Genomic DNA, 17,343 nt, shown 5'->3' with positions numbered 1-17,343 from the left:
GGCCCTGTCATATGGCACTCGCGACGTATATGCTGAAATTGAATGTAAAGAATACGTCTTTTGTAGCGGGCGTCCCTCTACTGCAGTGTCACACATGACGAATAAAAAGGAAAACAGCAGAACGTCTGTGTAGGGCCATGTTTTTACCCACAGTGTCACTTGCCTGAATGTGTATAAGGCTCTGTGGCATCACTCAAACGCAGCCAAATTGTCACACTAGCTGTGTATCTCTAACAAAGTTGACGTACGTCCTCACCTCGGTGCCGGTTAGAACGATTTCGCCCCCAGGTGGGCTCGAACCACCAACCTTTCGGTTAACAGCCGAACGCGCTAGCCGATTGCGCCACGGAGGCCTTGACTTTGGCTCCCTTGTGCTCTGTATATCAACGCAATTCGTATACCTTCTGCAGCAATCTCGCAGAATGGTAGCATTTGCTTACGCCTCTTCACATGGATAACGTGCATGCACACTGTAGCGAGGCTCGTAAACGAATGACATCGCCAAGCATGACATTATACTACAAAATGCATACAAACCAATGTTCTGCCTATGCATTCAGAAAACCTCTGAGGCCAGTAGAATACTTGTCATAGGTTGTAGAACATCCCTTTCATTCAGTGTACTGCCATGTGTTAGATGCTGCTCGAGATAGCTCCGCTCCTTGCAGGAAGGTTTAAGAAATGAATGCCTTCTGTGAGGTTCGAACTCACGACCCCTGGTTTACGAGACCAGTGCTCTACCACTGAGCTAAGAAGGCGGCATCTTAGCGTTTGTGAGCTATCCCCAAATTGTTACTTCATCATACTGAATCTTGCAGCCCTCGACCAGATATCGGATTTGGCACACAGCTGCTGCTGGGGGTGTCCACATTGCCGTTTTCCAAATCTCTTGAATGTTTCGCCCTTACGATCGACCACGAGCGTCGGCCCACCAAAAGTTTGCGGTCTGCACAATCCTGACCTAGTGCACAGCTTGTGGGATAGCGTGGCTCGACTGCGAAATGCGCCTTTCGGCTCCTCTCTCTGGCTACAGTGCGCTGTTGTCCACAGTGGCACTGGCGTTGCCCATGGGGCTTCATGTAAGGCGACTGCACGTCGCTCGGCCAACAGCGGCCTACTGCAGACCGACACTTAAGACACACCAAATACAAATCGACATGGAGAGACAGGCCCTGTCATATGGCACTCGCGACGTATATGCTGAAATTGAATGTAAAGAATACGTCTTTTGTAGCGGGCGTCCCTCTACTGCAGTGTCACACATGACGAATAAAAAGGAAAACAGCAGAACGTCTGTGTAGGGCCATGTTTTTACCCACAGTGTCACTTGGCTGAATGTGTATAAGGCTCTGTGGCATCACTCAAACGCAGCCAAATTGTCACACTAGCTGTGTATCTCTAACAAAGTTGACGTACGTCCTCACCTCGGTGCCGGTTAGAACGATTTCGGCCCCGGGTGGGCTCGAACCACCAACCTTTCGGTTAACAGCCGAACGCGCTAGCCGATTGCGCCACGAAGGCCTTGACTTTGGCTCCCTTGTGCTCTGTATATCAACGCAATTCGTATACCTTCTGCAGCAATCTCGCAGAATGGTAGCATTTGCTTACGCCTCTTCACATGGATAACGTGCATGCACACTGTAGCGAGGCTCGTAAACGAATGACATCGCCAAGCATGACATTATACTACAAAATGCATACAAACCAATGTTCTGCCTATGCATTCAGAAAACCTCTGAGGCCAGTAGAATACTTGTCATAGGTTGTAGAACATCCCTTTCATTCAGTGTACTGCCATGTGTTAGATGCTGCTCGAGATAGCTCCGCTCCTTGCAGGAAGGTTTAAGAAATGAATGCCTTCTGTGAGGTTCGAACTCACGACCCCTGGTTTACGAGACCAGTGCTCTACCACTGAGCTAAGAAGGCGGCATCTTAGCGTTTGTGAGCTATCCCCAAATTGTTAGTTCATCATACTGAATCTTGCAGCCCTCGACCAGATATCGGATTTGGCACACAGCTGCTGCTGGGGGTGTCCACATTGCCGTTTTCCAAATCTCTTGAATGTTTCGCCCTTACGATCGACCACGAGCGTCGGCCCACCAAAAGTTTGCGGTCTGCACAATCCTGACCTAGTGCACAGCTTGTGGGATAGCGTGGCTCGACTGCGAAATGCGCCTTTCGGTTCCTCTCTCTGGCTACAGTGCGCTGTTGTCCACAGTGGCACTGGCGTTGCCCATGGGGCTTCATGTAAGGCGACTGCACGTCGCTCGGCCAACAGCGGCCTACTGCAGACCGACACTTAAGACACACCAAATACAAATCGACATCGAGAGACAGGCCCTGTCATATGGCACTCGCGACGTATATGCTGAAATTGAGTGTAAAGAATACGTCTTTTGTAGCGGGCGTCCCTCTACTGCAGTGTCACACATGACGAATAAAAAGGAAAACAGCAGAACGTCTGTGTAGGGCCATGTTTTTACCCACAGTGTCACTTGGCTGAATGTGTATAAGGCTCTGTGGCATCACTCAAACGCAGCCAAATTGTCACACTAGCTGTGTATCTCTAACAAAGTTGACGTACGTCCTCACCTCGGTGCCGGTTAGAACGATTTCGCCCCCAGGTGGGCTCGAACCACCAACCTTTCGGTTAACAGCCGAACGCGCTAGCCGATTGCGCCACGGAGGCCTTGACTTTGGCTCCCTTGTGCTCTGTATATCAACGCAATTCGTATACCTTCTGCAGCAATCTCGCAGAATGGTAGCATTTGCTTACGCCTCTTCACATGGATAACGTGCATGCACACTGTAGCGAGGCTCGTAAACGAATGACATCGCCAAGCATGACATTATACTACAAAATGCATACAAACCAATGTTCTGCCTATGCATTCAGAAAACCTCTGAGGCCAGTAGAATACTTGTCATAGGTTGTAGAACATCCCTTTCATTCAGTGTACTGCCATGTGTTAGATGCTGCTCGAGATAGCTCCGCTCCTTGCAGGAAGGTTTAAGAAATGAATGCCTTCTGTGAGGTTCGAACTCACGACCCCTGGTTTACGAGACCAGTGCTCTACCACTGAGCTAAGAAGGCGGCATCTTAGCGTTTGTGAGCTATCCCCAAATTGTTACTTCATCATACTGAATCTTGCAGCCCTCGACCAGATATCGGATTTGGCACACAGCTGCTGCTGGGGGTGTCCACATTGCCGTTTTCCAAATCTCTTGAATGTTTCGCCCTTACGATCGACCACGAGCGTCGGCCCACCAAAAGTTTGCGGTCTGCACAATCCTGACCTAGTGCACAGCTTGTGGGATAGCGTGGCTCGACTGCGAAATGCGCCTTTCGGCTCCTCTCTCTGGCTACAGTGCGCTGTTGTCCACAGTGGCACTGGCGTTGCCCATGGGGCTTCATGTAAGGCGACTGCACGTCGCTCGGCCAACAGCGGCCTACTGCAGACCGACACTTAAGACACACCAAATACAAATCGACATCGAGAGACAGGCCCTGTCATATGGCACTCGCGACGTATATGCTGAAATTGAATGTAAAGAATACGTCTTTTGTAGCGGGCGTCCCTCTACTGCAGTGTCACACATGACGAATAAAAAGGAAAACAGCAGAACGTCTGTGTAGGGCCATGTTTTTACCCACAGTGTCACTTGGCTGAATGTGTATAAGGCTCTGTGGCATCACTCAAACGCAGCCAAATTGTCACACTAGCTGTGTATCTCTAACAAAGTTGACGTACGTCCTCACCTCGGTGCCGGTTAGAACGATTTCGCCCCCAGGTGGGCTCGAACCACCAACCTTTCGGTTAACAGCCGAACGCGCTAGCCGATTGCGCCACGGAGGCCTTGACTTTGGCTCCCTTGTGCTCTGTATATCAACGCAATTCGTATACCTTCTGCAGCAATCTCGCAGAATGGTAGCATTTGCTTACGCCTCTTCACATGGATAACGTGCATGCACACTGTAGCGAGGCTCGTAAACGAATGACATCGCCAAGCATGACATTATACTACAAAATGCATACAAACCAATGTTCTGCCTATGCATTCAGAAAACCTCTGAGGCCAGTAGAATACTTGTCATAGGTTGTAGAACATCCCTTTCATTCAGTGTACTGCCATGTGTTAGATGCTGCTCGAGATAGCTCCGCTCCTTGCAGGAAGGTTTAAGAAATGAATGCCTTCTGTGAGGTTCGAACTCACGACCCCTGGTTTACGAGACCAGTGCTCTACCACTGAGCTAAGAAGGCGGCATCTTAGCGTTTGTGAGCTATCCCCAAATTGTTACTTCATCATACTGAATCTTGCAGCCCTCGACCAGATATCGGATTTGGCACACAGCTGCTGCTGGGGGTGTCCACATTGCCGTTTTCCAAATCTCTTGAATGTTTCGCCCTTACGATCGACCACGAGCGTCGGCCCACCAAAAGTTTGCGGTCTGCACAATCCTGACCTAGTGCACAGCTTGTGGGATAGCGTGGCTCGACTGCGAAATGCGCCTTTCGGCTCCTCTCTCTGGCTACAGTGCGCTGTTGTCCACAGTGGCACTGGCGTTGCCCATGGGGCTTCATGTAAGGCGACTGCACGTCGCTCGGCCAACAGCGGCCTACTGCAGACCGACACTTAAGACACACCAAATACAAATCGACATCGAGAGACAGGCCCTGTCATATGGCACTCGCGACGTATATGCTGAAATTGAATGTAAAGAATACGTCTTTTGTAGCGGGCGTCCCTCTACTGCAGTGTCACACATGACGAATAAAAAGGAAAACAGCAGAACGTCTGTGTAGGGCCATGTTTTTACCCACAGTGTCACTTGGCTGAATGTGTATAAGGCTCTGTGGCATCACTCAAACGCAGCCAAATTGTCACACTAGCTGTGTATCTCTAACAAAGTTGACGTACGTCCTCACCTCGGTGCCGGTTAGAACGATTTCGCCCCCGGGTGGGCTCGAACCACCAACCTTTCGGTTAACAGCCGAACGCGCTAGCCGATTGCGCCACGGAGGCCTTGACTTTGGCTCCCTTGTGCTCTGTATATCAACGCAATTCGTATACCTTCTGCAGCAATCTCGCAGAATGGTAGCATTTGCTTACGCCTCTTCACATGGATAACGTGCATGCACACTGTAGCGAGGCTCGTAAACGAATGACATCGCCAAGCATGACATTATACTACAAAATGCATACAAACCAATGTTCTGCCTATGCATTCAGAAAACCTCTGAGGCCAGTAGAATACTTGTCATAGGTTGTAGAACATCCCTTTCATTCAGTGTACTGCCATGTGTTAGATGCTGCTCGAGATAGCTCCGCTCCTTGCAGGAAGGTTTAAGAAATGAATGCCTTCTGTGAGGTTCGAACTCACGACCCCTGGTTTACGAGACCAGTGCTCTACCACTGAGCTAAGAAGGCGGCATCTTAGCGTTTGTGAGCTATCCCCAAATTGTTACTTCATCATACTGAATCTTGCAGCCCTCGACCAGATATCGGATTTGGCACACAGCTGCTGCTGGGGGTGTCCACATTGCCGTTTTCCAAATCTCTTGAATGTTTCGCCCTTACGATCGACGACGAGCGTCGGCCCACCAAAAGTTTGCGGTCTGCACAATCCTGACCTAGTGCACAGCTTGTGGGATAGCGTGGCTCGACTGCGAAATGCGCCTTTCGGCTCCTCTCTCTGGCTACAGTGCGCTGTTGTCCACAGTGGCACTGGCGTTGCCCATGGGGCTTCATGTAAGGCGACTGCACGTCGCTCGGCCAACAGCGGCCTACTGCAGACCGACACTTAAGACACACCAAATACAAATCGACATCGAGAGACAGGCCCTGTCATATGGCACTCGCGACGTATATGCTGAAATTGAATGTAAAGAATACGTCTTTTGTAGCGGGCGTCCCTCTACTGCAGTGTCACACATGACGAATAAAAAGGAAAACAGCAGAACGTCTGTGTAGGGCCATGTTTTTACCCACAGTGTCACTTGGCTGAATGTGTATAAGGCTCTGTGGCATCACTCAAACGCAGCCAAATTGTCACACTAGCTGTGTATCTCTAACAAAGTTGACGTACGTCCTCACCTCGGTGCCGGTTAGAACGATTTCGCCCCCGGGTGGGCTCGAACCACCAACCTTTCGGTTAACAGCCGAACGCGCTAGCCGATTGCGCCACGGAGGCCTTGACTTTGGCTCCCTTGTGCTCTGTATATCAACGCAATTCGTATACCTTCTGCAGCAATCTCGCAGAATGGTAGCATTTGCTTACGCCTCTTCACATGGATAACGTGCATGCACACTGTAGCGAGGCTCGTAAACGAATGACATCGCCAAGCATGACATTATACTACAAAATGCATACAAACCAATGTTCTGCCTATGCATTCAGAAAACCTCTGAGGCCAGTAGAATACTTGTCATAGGTTGTAGAACATCCCTTTCATTCAGTGTACTGCCATGTGTTAGATGCTGCTCGAGATAGCTCCGCTCCTTGCAGGAAGGTTTAAGAAATGAATGCCTTCTGTGAGGTTCGAACTCACGACCCCTGGTTTACGAGACCAGTGCTCTACCACTGAGCTAAGAAGGCGGCATCTTAGCGTTTGTGAGCTATCCCCAAATTGTTACTTCATCATACTGAATCTTGCAGCCCTCGACCAGATATCGGATTTGGCACACAGCTGCTGCTGGGGGTGTCCACATTGCCGTTTTCCAAATCTCTTGAATGTTTCGCCCTTACGATCGACCACGAGCGTCGGCCCACCAAAAGTTTGCGGTCTGCACAATCCTGACCTAGTGCACAGCTTGTGGGATAGCGTGGCTCGACTGCGAAATGCGCCTTTCGGCTCCTCTCTCTGGCTACAGTGCGCTGTTGTCCACAGTGGCACTGGCGTTGCCCATGGGGCTTCATGTAAGGCGACTGCACGTCGCTCGGCCAACAGCGGCCTACTGCAGACCGACACTTAAGACACACCAAATACAAATCGACATCGAGAGACAGGCCCTGTCATATGGCACTCGCGACGTATATGCTGAAATTGAATGTAAAGAATACGTCTTTTGTAGCGGGCGTCCCTCTACTGCAGTGTCACACATGACGAATAAAAAGGAAAACAGCAGAACGTCTGTGTAGGGCCATGTTTTTACCCACAGTGTCACTTGGCTGAATGTGTATAAGGCTCTGTGGCATCACTCAAACGCAGCCAAATTGTCACACTAGCTGTGTATCTCTAACAAAGTTGACGTACGTCCTCACCTCGGTGCCGGTTAGAACGATTTCGCCCCCGGGTGGGCTCGAACCACCAACCTTTCGGTTAACAGCCGAACGCGCTAGCCGATTGCGCCACGGAGGCCTTGACTTTGGCTCCCTTGTGCTCTGTATATCAACGCAATTCGTATACCTTCTGCAGCAATCTCGCAGAATGGTAGCATTTGCTTACGCCTCTTCACATGGATAACGTGCATGCACACTGTAGCGAGGCTCGTAAACGAATGACATCGCCAAGCATGACATTATACTACAAAATGCATACAAACCAATGTTCTGCCTATGCATTCAGAAAACCTCTGAGGCCAGTAGAATACTTGTCATAGGTTGTAGAACATCCCTTTCATTCAGTGTACTGCCATGTGTTAGATGCTGCTCGAGATAGCTCCGCTCCTTGCAGGAAGGTTTAAGAAATGAATGCCTTCTGTGAGGTTCGAACTCACGACCCCTGGTTTACGAGACCAGTGCTCTACCACTGAGCTAAGAAGGCGGCATCTTAGCGTTTGTGAGCTATCCCCAAATTGTTACTTCATCATACTGAATCTTGCAGCCCTCGACCAGATATCGGATTTGGCACACAGCTGCTGCTGGGGGTGTCCACATTGCCGTTTTCCAAATCTCTTGAATGTTTCGCCCTTACGATCGACCACGAGCGTCGGCCCACCAAAAGTTTGCGGTCTGCACAATCCTGACCTAGTGCACAGCTTGTGGGATAGCGTGGCTCGACTGCGAAATGCGCCTTTCGGCTCCTCTCTCTGGCTACAGTGCGCTGTTGTCCACAGTGGCACTGGCGTTGCCCATGGGGCTTCATGTAAGGCGACTGCACGTCGCTCGGCCAACAGCGGCCTACTGCAGACCGACACTTAAGACACACCAAATACAAATCGACATCGAGAGACAGGCCCTGTCATATGGCACTCGCGACGTATATGCTGAAATTGAATGTAAAGAATACGTCTTTTGTAGCGGGCGTCCCTCTACTGCAGTGTCACACATGACGAATAAAAAGGAAAACAGCAGAACGTCTGTGTAGGGCCATGTTTTTACCCACAGTGTCACTTGGCTGAATGTGTATAAGGCTCTGTGGCATCACTCAAACGCAGCCAAATTGTCACACTAGCTGTGTATCTCTAACAAAGTTGACGTACGTCCTCACCTCGGTGCCGGTTAGAACGATTTCGCCCCCGGGTGGGCTCGAACCACCAACCTTTCGGTTAACAGCCGAACGCGCTAGCCGATTGCGCCACGGAGGCCTTGACTTTGGCTCCCTTGTGCTCTGTATATCAACGCAATTCGTATACCTTCTGCAGCAATCTCGCAGAATGGTAGCATTTGCTTACGCCTCTTCACATGGATAACGTGCATGCACACTGTAGCGAGGCTCGTAAACGAATGACATCGCCAAGCATGACATTATACTACAAAATGCATACAAACCAATGTTCTGCCTATGCATTCAGAAAACCTCTGAGGCCAGTAGAATACTTGTCATAGGTTGTAGAACATCCCTTTCATTCAGTGTACTGCCATGTGTTAGATGCTGCTCGAGATAGCTCCGCTCCTTGCAGGAAGGTTTAAGAAATGAATGCCTTCTGTGAGGTTCGAACTCACGACCCCTGGTTTACGAGACCAGTGCTCTACCACTGAGCTAAGAAGGCGGCATCTTAGCGTTTGTGAGCTATCCCCAAATTGTTACTTCATCATACTGAATCTTGCAGCCCTCGACCAGATATCGGATTTGGCACACAGCTGCTGCTGGGGGTGTCCACATTGCCGTTTTCCAAATCTCTTGAATGTTTCGCCCTTACGATCGACCACGAGCGTCGGCCCACCAAAAGTTTGCGGTCTGCACAATCCTGACCTAGTGCACAGCTTGTGGGATAGCGTGGCTCGACTGCGAAATGCGCCTTTCGGCTCCTCTCTCTGGCTACAGTGCGCTGTTGTCCACAGTGGCACTGGCGTTGCCCATGGGGCTTCATGTAAGGCGACTGCACGTCGCTCGGCCAACAGCGGCCTACTGCAGACCGACACTTAAGACACACCAAATACAAATCGACATCGAGAGACAGGCCCTGTCATATGGCACTCGCGACGTATATGCTGAAATTGAATGTAAAGAATACGTCTTTTGTAGCGGGCGTCCCTCTACTGCAGTGTCACACATGACGAATAAAAAGGAAAACAGCAGAACGTCTGTGTAGGGCCATGTTTTTACCCACAGTGTCACTTGGCTGAATGTGTATAAGGCTCTGTGGCATCACTCAAACGCAGCCAAATTGTCACACTAGCTGTGTATCTCTAACAAAGTTGACGTACGTCCTCACCTCGGTGCCGGTTAGAACGATTTCGCCCCCGGGTGGGCTCGAACCACCAACCTTTCGGTTAACAGCCGAACGCGCTAGCCGATTGCGCCACGGAGGCCTTGACTTTGGCTCCCTTGTGCTCTGTATATCAACGCAATTCGTATACCTTCTGCAGCAATCTCGCAGAATGGTAGCATTTGCTTACGCCTCTTCACATGGATAACGTGCATGCACACTGTAGCGAGGCTCGTAAACGAATGACATCGCCAAGCATGACATTATACTACAAAATGCATACAAACCAATGTTCTGCCTATGCATTCAGAAAACCTCTGAGGCCAGTAGAATACTTGTCATAGGTTGTAGAACATCCCTTTCATTCAGTGTACTGCCATGTGTTAGATGCTGCTCGAGATAGCTCCGCTCCTTGCAGGAAGGTTTAAGAAATGAATGCCTTCTGTGAGGTTCGAACTCACGACCCCTGGTTTACGAGACCAGTGCTCTACCACTGAGCTAAGAAGGCGGCATCTTAGCGTTTGTGAGCTATCCCCAAATTGTTACTTCATCATACTGAATCTTGCAGCCCTCGACCAGATATCGGATTTGGCACACAGCTGCTGCTGGGGGTGTCCACATTGCCGTTTTCCAAATCTCTTGAATGTTTCGCCCTTACGATCGACCACGAGCGTCGGCCCACCAAAAGTTTGCGGTCTGCACAATCCTGACCTAGTGCACAGCTTGTGGGATAGCGTGGCTCGACTGCGAAATGCGCCTTTCGGCTCCTCTCTCTGGCTACAGTGCGCTGTTGTCCACAGTGGCACTGGCGTTGCCCATGGGGCTTCATGTAAGGCGACTGCACGTCGCTCGGCCAACAGCGGCCTACTGCAGACCGACACTTAAGACACACCAAATACAAATCGACATCGAGAGACAGGCCCTGTCATATGGCACTCGCGACGTATATGCTGAAATTGAATGTAAAGAATACGTCTTTTGTAGCGGGCGTCCCTCTACTGCAGTGTCACACATGACGAATAAAAAGGAAAACAGCAGAACGTCTGTGTAGGGCCATGTTTTTACCCACAGTGTCACTTGGCTGAATGTGTATAAGGCTCTGTGGCATCACTCAAACGCAGCCAAATTGTCACACTAGCTGTGTATCTCTAACAAAGTTGACGTACGTCCTCACCTCGGTGCCGGTTAGAACGATTTCGCCCCCGGGTGGGCTCGAACCACCAACCTTTCGGTTAACAGCCGAACGCGCTAGCCGATTGCGCCACGGAGGCCTTGACTTTGGCTCCCTTGTGCTCTGTATATCAACGCAATTCGTATACCTTCTGCAGCAATCTCGCAGAATGGTAGCATTTGCTTACGCCTCTTCACATGGATAACGTGCATGCACACTGTAGCGAGGCTCGTAAACGAATGACATCGCCAAGCATGACATTATACTACAAAATGCATACAAACCAATGTTCTGCCTATGCATTCAGAAAACCTCTGAGGCCAGTAGAATACTTGTCATAGGTTGTAGAACATCCCTTTCATTCAGTGTACTGCCATGTGTTAGATGCTGCTCGAGATAGCTCCGCTCCTTGCAGGAAGGTTTAAGAAATGAATGCCTTCTGTGAGGTTCGAACTCACGACCCCTGGTTTACGAGACCAGTGCTCTACCACTGAGCTAAGAAGGCGGCAGCTTAGCGTTTGTGAGCTATCCCCAAATTGTTACTTCATCATACTGAATCTTGCAGCCCTCGACCAGATACCGGATTTGGCACACAGCTGCTGCTGGGGGTGTCCACATTGCCGTTTTCCAAATCTCTTGAATGTTTCGCCCTTACGATCGACGACGAGCGTCGGCCCACCAAAAGTTTGCGGTCTGCACAATCCTGACCTAGTGCACAGCTTGTGGGATAGCGTGGCTCGACTGCGAAATGCGCCTTTCGGTTCCTCTCTCTGGCAAAAGTGCGCTGTTGTCCACAGTGGCACTGGCGTTGCCCATGGGGCTTCATGTAAGGCGACTGCACGTCGCTCGGCCAACAGCGGCCTACTGCAGACCGACACTTAAGACACACCAAATACAAATCGACATCGAGAGACAGGCCCTGTCATATGGCACTCGCGACGTATATGCTGAAATTGAATGTAAAGAATACGTCTTTTGTAGCGGGCGTCCCTCTACTGCAGTGTCACACATGACGAATAAAAAGGAAAACAGCAGAACGTCTGTGTAGGGCCATGTTTTTACCCACAGTGTCACTTGGCTGAATGTGTATAAGGCTCTGTGGCATCACTCAAACGCAGCCAAATTGTCACACTAGCTGTGTATCTCTAACAAAGTTGACGTACGTCCTCACCTCGGTGCCGGTTAGAACGATTTCGCCCCCGGGTGGGCTCGAACCACCAACCTTTCGGTTAACAGCCGAACGCGCTAGCCGATTGCGCCACGGAGGCCTTGACTTTGGCTCCCTTGTGCTCTGTATATCAACGCAATTCGTATACCTTCTGCAGCAATCTCGCAGAATGGTAGCATTTGCTTACGCCTCTTCACATGGATAACGTGCATGCACACTGTAGCGAGGCTCGTAAACGAATGACATCGCCAAGCATGACATTATACTACAAAATGCATACAAACCAATGTTCTGCCTATGCATTCAGAAAACCTCTGAGGCCAGTAGAATACTTGTCATAGGTTGTAGAACATCCCTTTCATTCAGTGTACTGCCATGTGTTAGATGCTGCTCGAGATAGCTCCGCTCCTTGCAGGAAGGTTTAAGAAATGAATGCCTTCTGTGAGGTTCGAACTCACGACCCCTGGTTTACGAGACCAGTGCTCTACCACTGAGCTAAGAAGGCGTCAGCTTAGCGTTTGTGAGCTATCCCCAAATTGTTACTTCATCATACTGAATCTTGCAGCCCTCGACCAGATACCGGATTTGGCACACAGCTGCTGCTGGGGGTGTCCACATTGCCGTTTTCCAAATCTCTTGAATGTTTCGCCCTTACGATCGACGACGAGCGTCGGCCCACCAAAAGTTTGCGGTCTGCACAATCCTGACCTAGTGCACAGCTTGTGGGATAGCGTGGCTCGACTGCGAAATGCGCCTTTCGGTTCCTCTCTCTGGCAAAAGTGCGCTGTTGTCCACAGTGGCACTGGCGTTGCCCATGGGGCTTCATGTAAGGCGACTGCACGTCGCTCGGCCAACAGCGGCCTACTGCAGACCGACACTTAAGACACACCAAATACAAATCGACATCGAGAGACAGGCCCTGTCATATGGCACTCGCGACGTATATGCTGAAATTGAATGTAAAGAATACGTCTTTTGTAGCGGGCGTCCCTCTACTGCAGTGTCACACATGACGAATAAAAAGGAAAACAGCAGAACGTCTGTGTAGGGCCATGTTTTTACCCACAGTGTCACTTGGCTGAATGTGTATAAGGCTCTGTGGCATCACTCAAACGCAGCCAAATTGTCACACTAGCTGTGTATCTCTAACAAAGTTGACGTACGTCCTCACCTCGGTGCCGGTTAGAACGATTTCGCCCCCGGGTGGGCTCGAACCACCAACCTTTCGGTTAACAGCCGAACGCGCTAGCCGATTGCGCCACGGAGGCCTTGACTTTGGCTCCCTTGTGCTCTGTATATCAACGCAATTCGTATACCTTCTGCAGCAATCTCGCAGAATGGTAGCATTTGCTTACGCCTCTTCACATGGATAACGTGCATGCACACTGTAGCGAGGCTCGTAAACGAATGACATCGCCAAGCATGACATTATACTACAAAATGCATACAAACCAATGTTCTGCCTATGCATTCAGAAAACCTCTGAGGCCAGTAGAATACTTGTCATAGGTTGTAGAACATCCCTTTCATTCAGTGTACTGCCATGTGTTAGATGCTGCTCGAGATAGCTCCGCTCCTTGCAGGAAGGTTTAAGAAATGAATGCCTTCTGTGAGGTTCGAACTCACGACCCCTGGTTTACGAGACCAGTGCTCTACCACTGAGCTAAGAAGGCGGCAGCTTAGCGTTTGTGAGCTATCCCCAAATTGTTACTTCATCATACTGAATCTTGCAGCCCTCGACCAGATACCGGATTTGGCACACAGCTGCTGCTGGGGGTGTCCACATTGCCGTTTTCCAAATCTCTTGAATGTTTCGCCCTTACGATCGACGACGAGCGTCGGCCCACCAAAAGTTTGCGGTCTGCACAATCCTGACCTAGTGCACAGCTTGTGGGATAGCGTGGCTCGACTGCGAAATGCGCCTTTCGGCTCCTCTCTCTGGCTACAGTGCGCTGTTGTCCACAGTGGCACTGGCGTTGCCCACGGGGCTTCATGTAAGGCGACTGCACGTCGCTCGGCCAACAGCGGCCTACTGCAGACCGACACTTAAGACACACCAAATACAAATCGACATCGAGAGACAGGCCCTGTCATATGGCACTCGCGACGTATATGCTGAAATTGAATGTAAAGAATACGTCTTTTGTAGCGGGCGTCCCTCTACTGCAGTGTCACACATGACGAATAAAAAGGAAAACAGCAGAACGTCTGTGTAGGGCCATGTTTTTACCCACAGTGTCACTTGGCTGAATGTGTATAAGGCTCTGTGGCATCACTCAAACGCAGCCAAATTGTCACACTAGCTGTGTATCTCTAACAAAGTTGACGTACGTCCTCACCTCGGTGCCGGTTAGAACGATTTCGCCCCCGGGTGGGCTCGAACCACCAACCTTTCGGTTAACAGCCGAACGCGCTAGCCGATTGCGCCACGGAGGCCTTGACTTTGGCTCCCTTGTGCTCTGTATATCAACGCAATTCGTATACCTTCTGCAGCAATCTCGCAGAATGGTAGCATTTGCTTACGCCTCTTCACATGGATAACGTGCATGCACACTGTAGCGAGGCTCGTAAACGAATGACATCGCCAAGCATGACATTATACTACAAAATGCATACAAACCAATGTTCTGCCTATGCATTCAGAAAACCTCTGAGGCCAGTAGAATACTTGTCATAGGTTGTAGAACATCCCTTTCATTCAGTGTACTGCCATGTGTTAGATGCTGCTCGAGATAGCTCCGCTCCTTGCAGGAAGGTTTAAGAAATGAATGCCTTCTGTGAGGTTCGAACTCACGACCCCTGGTTTACGAGACCAGTGCTCTACCACTGAGCTAAGAAGGCGGCATCTTAGCGTTTGTGAGCTATCCCCAAATTGTTACTTCATCATACTGAATCTTGCAGCCCTCGACCAGATATCGGATTTGGCACACAGCTGCTGCTGGGGGTGTCCACATTGCCGTTTTCCAAATCTCTTGAATGTTTCGCCCTTACGATCGACCACGAGCGTCGGCCCACCAAAAGTTTGCGGTCTGCACAATCCTGACCTAGTGCACAGCTTGTGGGATAGCGTGGCTCGACTGCGAAATGCGCCTTTCGGCTCCTCTCTCTGGCTACAGTGCGCTGTTGTCCACAGTGGCACTGGCGTTGCCCATGGGGCTTCATGTAAGGCGACTGCACGTCGCTCGGCCAACAGCGGCCTACTGCAGACCGACACTTAAGACACACCAAATACAAATCGACATCGAGAGACAGGCCCTGTCATATGGCACTCGCGACGTATATGCTGAAATTGAATGTAAAGAATACGTCTTTTGTAGCGGGCGTCCCTCTACTGCAGTGTCACACATGACGAATAAAAAGGAAAACAGCAGAACGTCTGTGTAGGGCCATGTTTTTACCCACAGTGTCACTTGGCTGAATGTGTATAAGGCTCTGTGGCATCACTCAAACGCAGCCAAATTGTCACACTAGCTGTGTATCTCTAACAAAGTTGACGTACGTCCTCACCTCGGTGCCGGTTAGAACGATTTCGCCCCCGGGTGGGCTCGAACCACCAACCTTTCGGTTAACAGCCGAACGCGCTAGCCGATTGCGCCACGGAGGCCTTGACTTTGGCTCCCTTGTGCTCTGTATATCAACGCAATTCGTATACCTTCTGCAGCAATCTCGCAGAATGGTAGCATTTGCTTACGCCTCTTCACATGGATAACGTGCATGCACACTGTAGCGAGGCTCGTAAACGAATGACATCGCCAAGCATGACATTATACTACAAAATGCATACAAACCAATGTTCTGCCTATGCATTCAGAAAACCTCTGAGGCCAGTAGAATACTTGTCATAGGTTGTAGAACATCCCTTTCATTCAGTGTACTGCCATGTGTTAGATGCTGCTCGAGATAGCTCCGCTCCTTGCAGGAAGGTTTAAGAAATGAATGCCTTCTGTGAGGTTCGAACTCACGACCCCTGGTTTACGAGACCAGTGCTCTACCACTGAGCTAAGAAGGCGGCATCTTAGCGTTTGTGAGCTATCCCCAAATTGTTACTTCATCATACTGAATCTTGCAGCCCTCGACCAGATATCGGATTTGGCACACAGCTGCTGCTGGGGGTGTCCACATTGCCGTTTTCCAAATCTCTTGAATGTTTCGCCCTTACGATCGACCACGAGCGTCGGCCCACCAAAAGTTTGCGGTCTGCACAATCCTGACCTAGTGCACAGCTTGTGGGATAGCGTGGCTCGACTGCGAAATGCGCCTTTCGGCTCCTCTCTCTGGCTACAGTGCGCTGTTGTCCACAGTGGCACTGGCGTTGCCCATGGGGCTTCATGTAAGGCGACTGCACGTCGCTCGGCCAACAGCGGCCTACTGCAGACCGACACTTAAGACACACCAAATACAAATCGACATCGAGAGACAGGCCCTGTCATATGGCACTCGCGACGTATATGCTGAAATTGAATGTAAAGAATACGTCTTTTGTAGCGGGCGTCCCTCTACTGCAGTGTCACACATGACGAATAAAAAGGAAAACAGCAGAACGTCTGTGTAGGGCCATGTTTTTACCCACAGTGTCACTTGGCTGAATGTGTATAAGGCTCTGTGGCATCACTCAAACGAAGCCAAATTGTCACACTAGCTGTGTATCTCTAACAAAGTTGACGTACGTCCTCACCTCGGTGCCGGTTAGAACGATTTCGCCCCCGGGTGGGCTCGAACCACCAACCTTTCGGTTAACAGCCGAACGCGCTAGCCGATTGCGCCACGGAGGCCTTGACTTTGGCTCCCTTGTGCTCTGTATATCAACGCAATTCGTATACCTTCTGCAGCAATCTCGCAGAATGGTTGCATTTGCTTACGCCTCTTCACATGGATAACGTGCATGCACACTGTAGCGAGGCTCGTAAACGAATGACATCGCCAAGCATGACATTATACTACAAAATGCATACAAACCAATGTTCTGCCTATGCATTCAGAAAACCTCTGAGGCCAGTAGAATACTTGTCATAGGTTGTAGAACATCCCTTTCATTCAGTGTACTGCCATGTGTTAGATGCTGCTCGAGATAGCTCCGCTCCTTGCAGGAAGGTTTAAGAAATGAATGCCTTCTGTGAGGTTCGAACTCACGACCCCTGGTTTACGAGACCAGTGCTCTACCACTGAGCTAAGAAGGCGGCAGCTTAGCGTTTGTGAGCTATCCCCAAATTGTTACTTCATCATACTGAATCTTGCAGCCCTCGACCAGATACCGGATTTGGCACACAGCTGCTGCTGGGGGTGTCCACATTGCCGTTTTCCAAATCTCTTGAATGTTTCGCCCTTACGATCGACCACGAGCGTCGGCCCACCAAAAGTTTGCGGTCTGCACAATCCTGACCTAGTGCACAGCTTGTGGGATAGCGTGGCT

The 17,343-nt window shown here is 50.2% G+C and overlaps 30 non-coding genes across 30 annotated transcripts; all 30 read right to left on the bottom strand.

Moving 5' to 3' along the window:
* Positions 1–279: 279 nt before the first annotated feature.
* Positions 280–353, bottom strand: Trnan-guu (transfer RNA asparagine (anticodon GUU)). Its single transcript has one exon. It is a non-coding gene; the product is annotated as a tRNA-Asn (tRNA).
* A 333-nt stretch (positions 354–686) lies between these two features.
* On the bottom strand, positions 687–758 carry Trnat-cgu (transfer RNA threonine (anticodon CGU)). The gene has a single exon. It is a non-coding gene; the product is annotated as a tRNA-Thr (tRNA).
* Positions 759–1,447: 689 nt separating this feature from the next.
* On the bottom strand, positions 1,448–1,522 carry Trnan-guu (transfer RNA asparagine (anticodon GUU)). Its single transcript has one exon. It is a non-coding gene; the product is annotated as a tRNA-Asn (tRNA).
* A 332-nt stretch (positions 1,523–1,854) lies between these two features.
* On the bottom strand, positions 1,855–1,926 carry Trnat-cgu (transfer RNA threonine (anticodon CGU)). Its single transcript has one exon. It is a non-coding gene; the product is annotated as a tRNA-Thr (tRNA).
* A 689-nt stretch (positions 1,927–2,615) lies between these two features.
* Trnan-guu (transfer RNA asparagine (anticodon GUU)) lies at positions 2,616–2,689 on the bottom strand. The gene has a single exon. It is a non-coding gene; the product is annotated as a tRNA-Asn (tRNA).
* Positions 2,690–3,022: 333 nt separating this feature from the next.
* On the bottom strand, positions 3,023–3,094 carry Trnat-cgu (transfer RNA threonine (anticodon CGU)). The gene has a single exon. It is a non-coding gene; the product is annotated as a tRNA-Thr (tRNA).
* Positions 3,095–3,783: 689 nt separating this feature from the next.
* Trnan-guu (transfer RNA asparagine (anticodon GUU)) lies at positions 3,784–3,857 on the bottom strand. The gene has a single exon. It is a non-coding gene; the product is annotated as a tRNA-Asn (tRNA).
* Positions 3,858–4,190: 333 nt separating this feature from the next.
* Positions 4,191–4,262, bottom strand: Trnat-cgu (transfer RNA threonine (anticodon CGU)). The gene has a single exon. It is a non-coding gene; the product is annotated as a tRNA-Thr (tRNA).
* Positions 4,263–4,951: 689 nt separating this feature from the next.
* Positions 4,952–5,025, bottom strand: Trnan-guu (transfer RNA asparagine (anticodon GUU)). The gene has a single exon. It is a non-coding gene; the product is annotated as a tRNA-Asn (tRNA).
* Positions 5,026–5,358: 333 nt separating this feature from the next.
* Positions 5,359–5,430, bottom strand: Trnat-cgu (transfer RNA threonine (anticodon CGU)). The gene has a single exon. It is a non-coding gene; the product is annotated as a tRNA-Thr (tRNA).
* Positions 5,431–6,119: 689 nt separating this feature from the next.
* Trnan-guu (transfer RNA asparagine (anticodon GUU)) lies at positions 6,120–6,193 on the bottom strand. Its single transcript has one exon. It is a non-coding gene; the product is annotated as a tRNA-Asn (tRNA).
* Positions 6,194–6,526: 333 nt separating this feature from the next.
* Positions 6,527–6,598, bottom strand: Trnat-cgu (transfer RNA threonine (anticodon CGU)). The gene has a single exon. It is a non-coding gene; the product is annotated as a tRNA-Thr (tRNA).
* A 689-nt stretch (positions 6,599–7,287) lies between these two features.
* Trnan-guu (transfer RNA asparagine (anticodon GUU)) lies at positions 7,288–7,361 on the bottom strand. Its single transcript has one exon. It is a non-coding gene; the product is annotated as a tRNA-Asn (tRNA).
* A 333-nt stretch (positions 7,362–7,694) lies between these two features.
* Trnat-cgu (transfer RNA threonine (anticodon CGU)) lies at positions 7,695–7,766 on the bottom strand. Its single transcript has one exon. It is a non-coding gene; the product is annotated as a tRNA-Thr (tRNA).
* Positions 7,767–8,455: 689 nt separating this feature from the next.
* Trnan-guu (transfer RNA asparagine (anticodon GUU)) lies at positions 8,456–8,529 on the bottom strand. Its single transcript has one exon. It is a non-coding gene; the product is annotated as a tRNA-Asn (tRNA).
* Positions 8,530–8,862: 333 nt separating this feature from the next.
* On the bottom strand, positions 8,863–8,934 carry Trnat-cgu (transfer RNA threonine (anticodon CGU)). Its single transcript has one exon. It is a non-coding gene; the product is annotated as a tRNA-Thr (tRNA).
* A 689-nt stretch (positions 8,935–9,623) lies between these two features.
* Trnan-guu (transfer RNA asparagine (anticodon GUU)) lies at positions 9,624–9,697 on the bottom strand. The gene has a single exon. It is a non-coding gene; the product is annotated as a tRNA-Asn (tRNA).
* Positions 9,698–10,030: 333 nt separating this feature from the next.
* Trnat-cgu (transfer RNA threonine (anticodon CGU)) lies at positions 10,031–10,102 on the bottom strand. Its single transcript has one exon. It is a non-coding gene; the product is annotated as a tRNA-Thr (tRNA).
* Positions 10,103–10,791: 689 nt separating this feature from the next.
* Trnan-guu (transfer RNA asparagine (anticodon GUU)) lies at positions 10,792–10,865 on the bottom strand. Its single transcript has one exon. It is a non-coding gene; the product is annotated as a tRNA-Asn (tRNA).
* A 333-nt stretch (positions 10,866–11,198) lies between these two features.
* On the bottom strand, positions 11,199–11,270 carry Trnat-cgu (transfer RNA threonine (anticodon CGU)). Its single transcript has one exon. It is a non-coding gene; the product is annotated as a tRNA-Thr (tRNA).
* A 689-nt stretch (positions 11,271–11,959) lies between these two features.
* Positions 11,960–12,033, bottom strand: Trnan-guu (transfer RNA asparagine (anticodon GUU)). Its single transcript has one exon. It is a non-coding gene; the product is annotated as a tRNA-Asn (tRNA).
* Positions 12,034–12,366: 333 nt separating this feature from the next.
* Positions 12,367–12,438, bottom strand: Trnat-cgu (transfer RNA threonine (anticodon CGU)). Its single transcript has one exon. It is a non-coding gene; the product is annotated as a tRNA-Thr (tRNA).
* Positions 12,439–13,127: 689 nt separating this feature from the next.
* Trnan-guu (transfer RNA asparagine (anticodon GUU)) lies at positions 13,128–13,201 on the bottom strand. Its single transcript has one exon. It is a non-coding gene; the product is annotated as a tRNA-Asn (tRNA).
* Positions 13,202–13,534: 333 nt separating this feature from the next.
* Positions 13,535–13,606, bottom strand: Trnat-cgu (transfer RNA threonine (anticodon CGU)). Its single transcript has one exon. It is a non-coding gene; the product is annotated as a tRNA-Thr (tRNA).
* Positions 13,607–14,295: 689 nt separating this feature from the next.
* On the bottom strand, positions 14,296–14,369 carry Trnan-guu (transfer RNA asparagine (anticodon GUU)). The gene has a single exon. It is a non-coding gene; the product is annotated as a tRNA-Asn (tRNA).
* Positions 14,370–14,702: 333 nt separating this feature from the next.
* On the bottom strand, positions 14,703–14,774 carry Trnat-cgu (transfer RNA threonine (anticodon CGU)). Its single transcript has one exon. It is a non-coding gene; the product is annotated as a tRNA-Thr (tRNA).
* A 689-nt stretch (positions 14,775–15,463) lies between these two features.
* On the bottom strand, positions 15,464–15,537 carry Trnan-guu (transfer RNA asparagine (anticodon GUU)). Its single transcript has one exon. It is a non-coding gene; the product is annotated as a tRNA-Asn (tRNA).
* Positions 15,538–15,870: 333 nt separating this feature from the next.
* On the bottom strand, positions 15,871–15,942 carry Trnat-cgu (transfer RNA threonine (anticodon CGU)). The gene has a single exon. It is a non-coding gene; the product is annotated as a tRNA-Thr (tRNA).
* A 689-nt stretch (positions 15,943–16,631) lies between these two features.
* On the bottom strand, positions 16,632–16,705 carry Trnan-guu (transfer RNA asparagine (anticodon GUU)). Its single transcript has one exon. It is a non-coding gene; the product is annotated as a tRNA-Asn (tRNA).
* A 333-nt stretch (positions 16,706–17,038) lies between these two features.
* On the bottom strand, positions 17,039–17,110 carry Trnat-cgu (transfer RNA threonine (anticodon CGU)). Its single transcript has one exon. It is a non-coding gene; the product is annotated as a tRNA-Thr (tRNA).
* Between the last annotated feature and the right edge of the window lie 233 nt (positions 17,111–17,343).

Source organism: Schistocerca serialis, unplaced genomic scaffold (genome assembly GCF_023864345.2).
Source record: "Schistocerca serialis cubense isolate TAMUIC-IGC-003099 unplaced genomic scaffold, iqSchSeri2.2 HiC_scaffold_1257, whole genome shotgun sequence".
NCBI classification, from domain to species: Eukaryota; Metazoa; Arthropoda; class Insecta; order Orthoptera; family Acrididae; genus Schistocerca; species Schistocerca serialis.
Note: the sequence above shows the minus strand (reverse complement) of the source record. Positions and strands in the feature narration are given on the sequence as shown.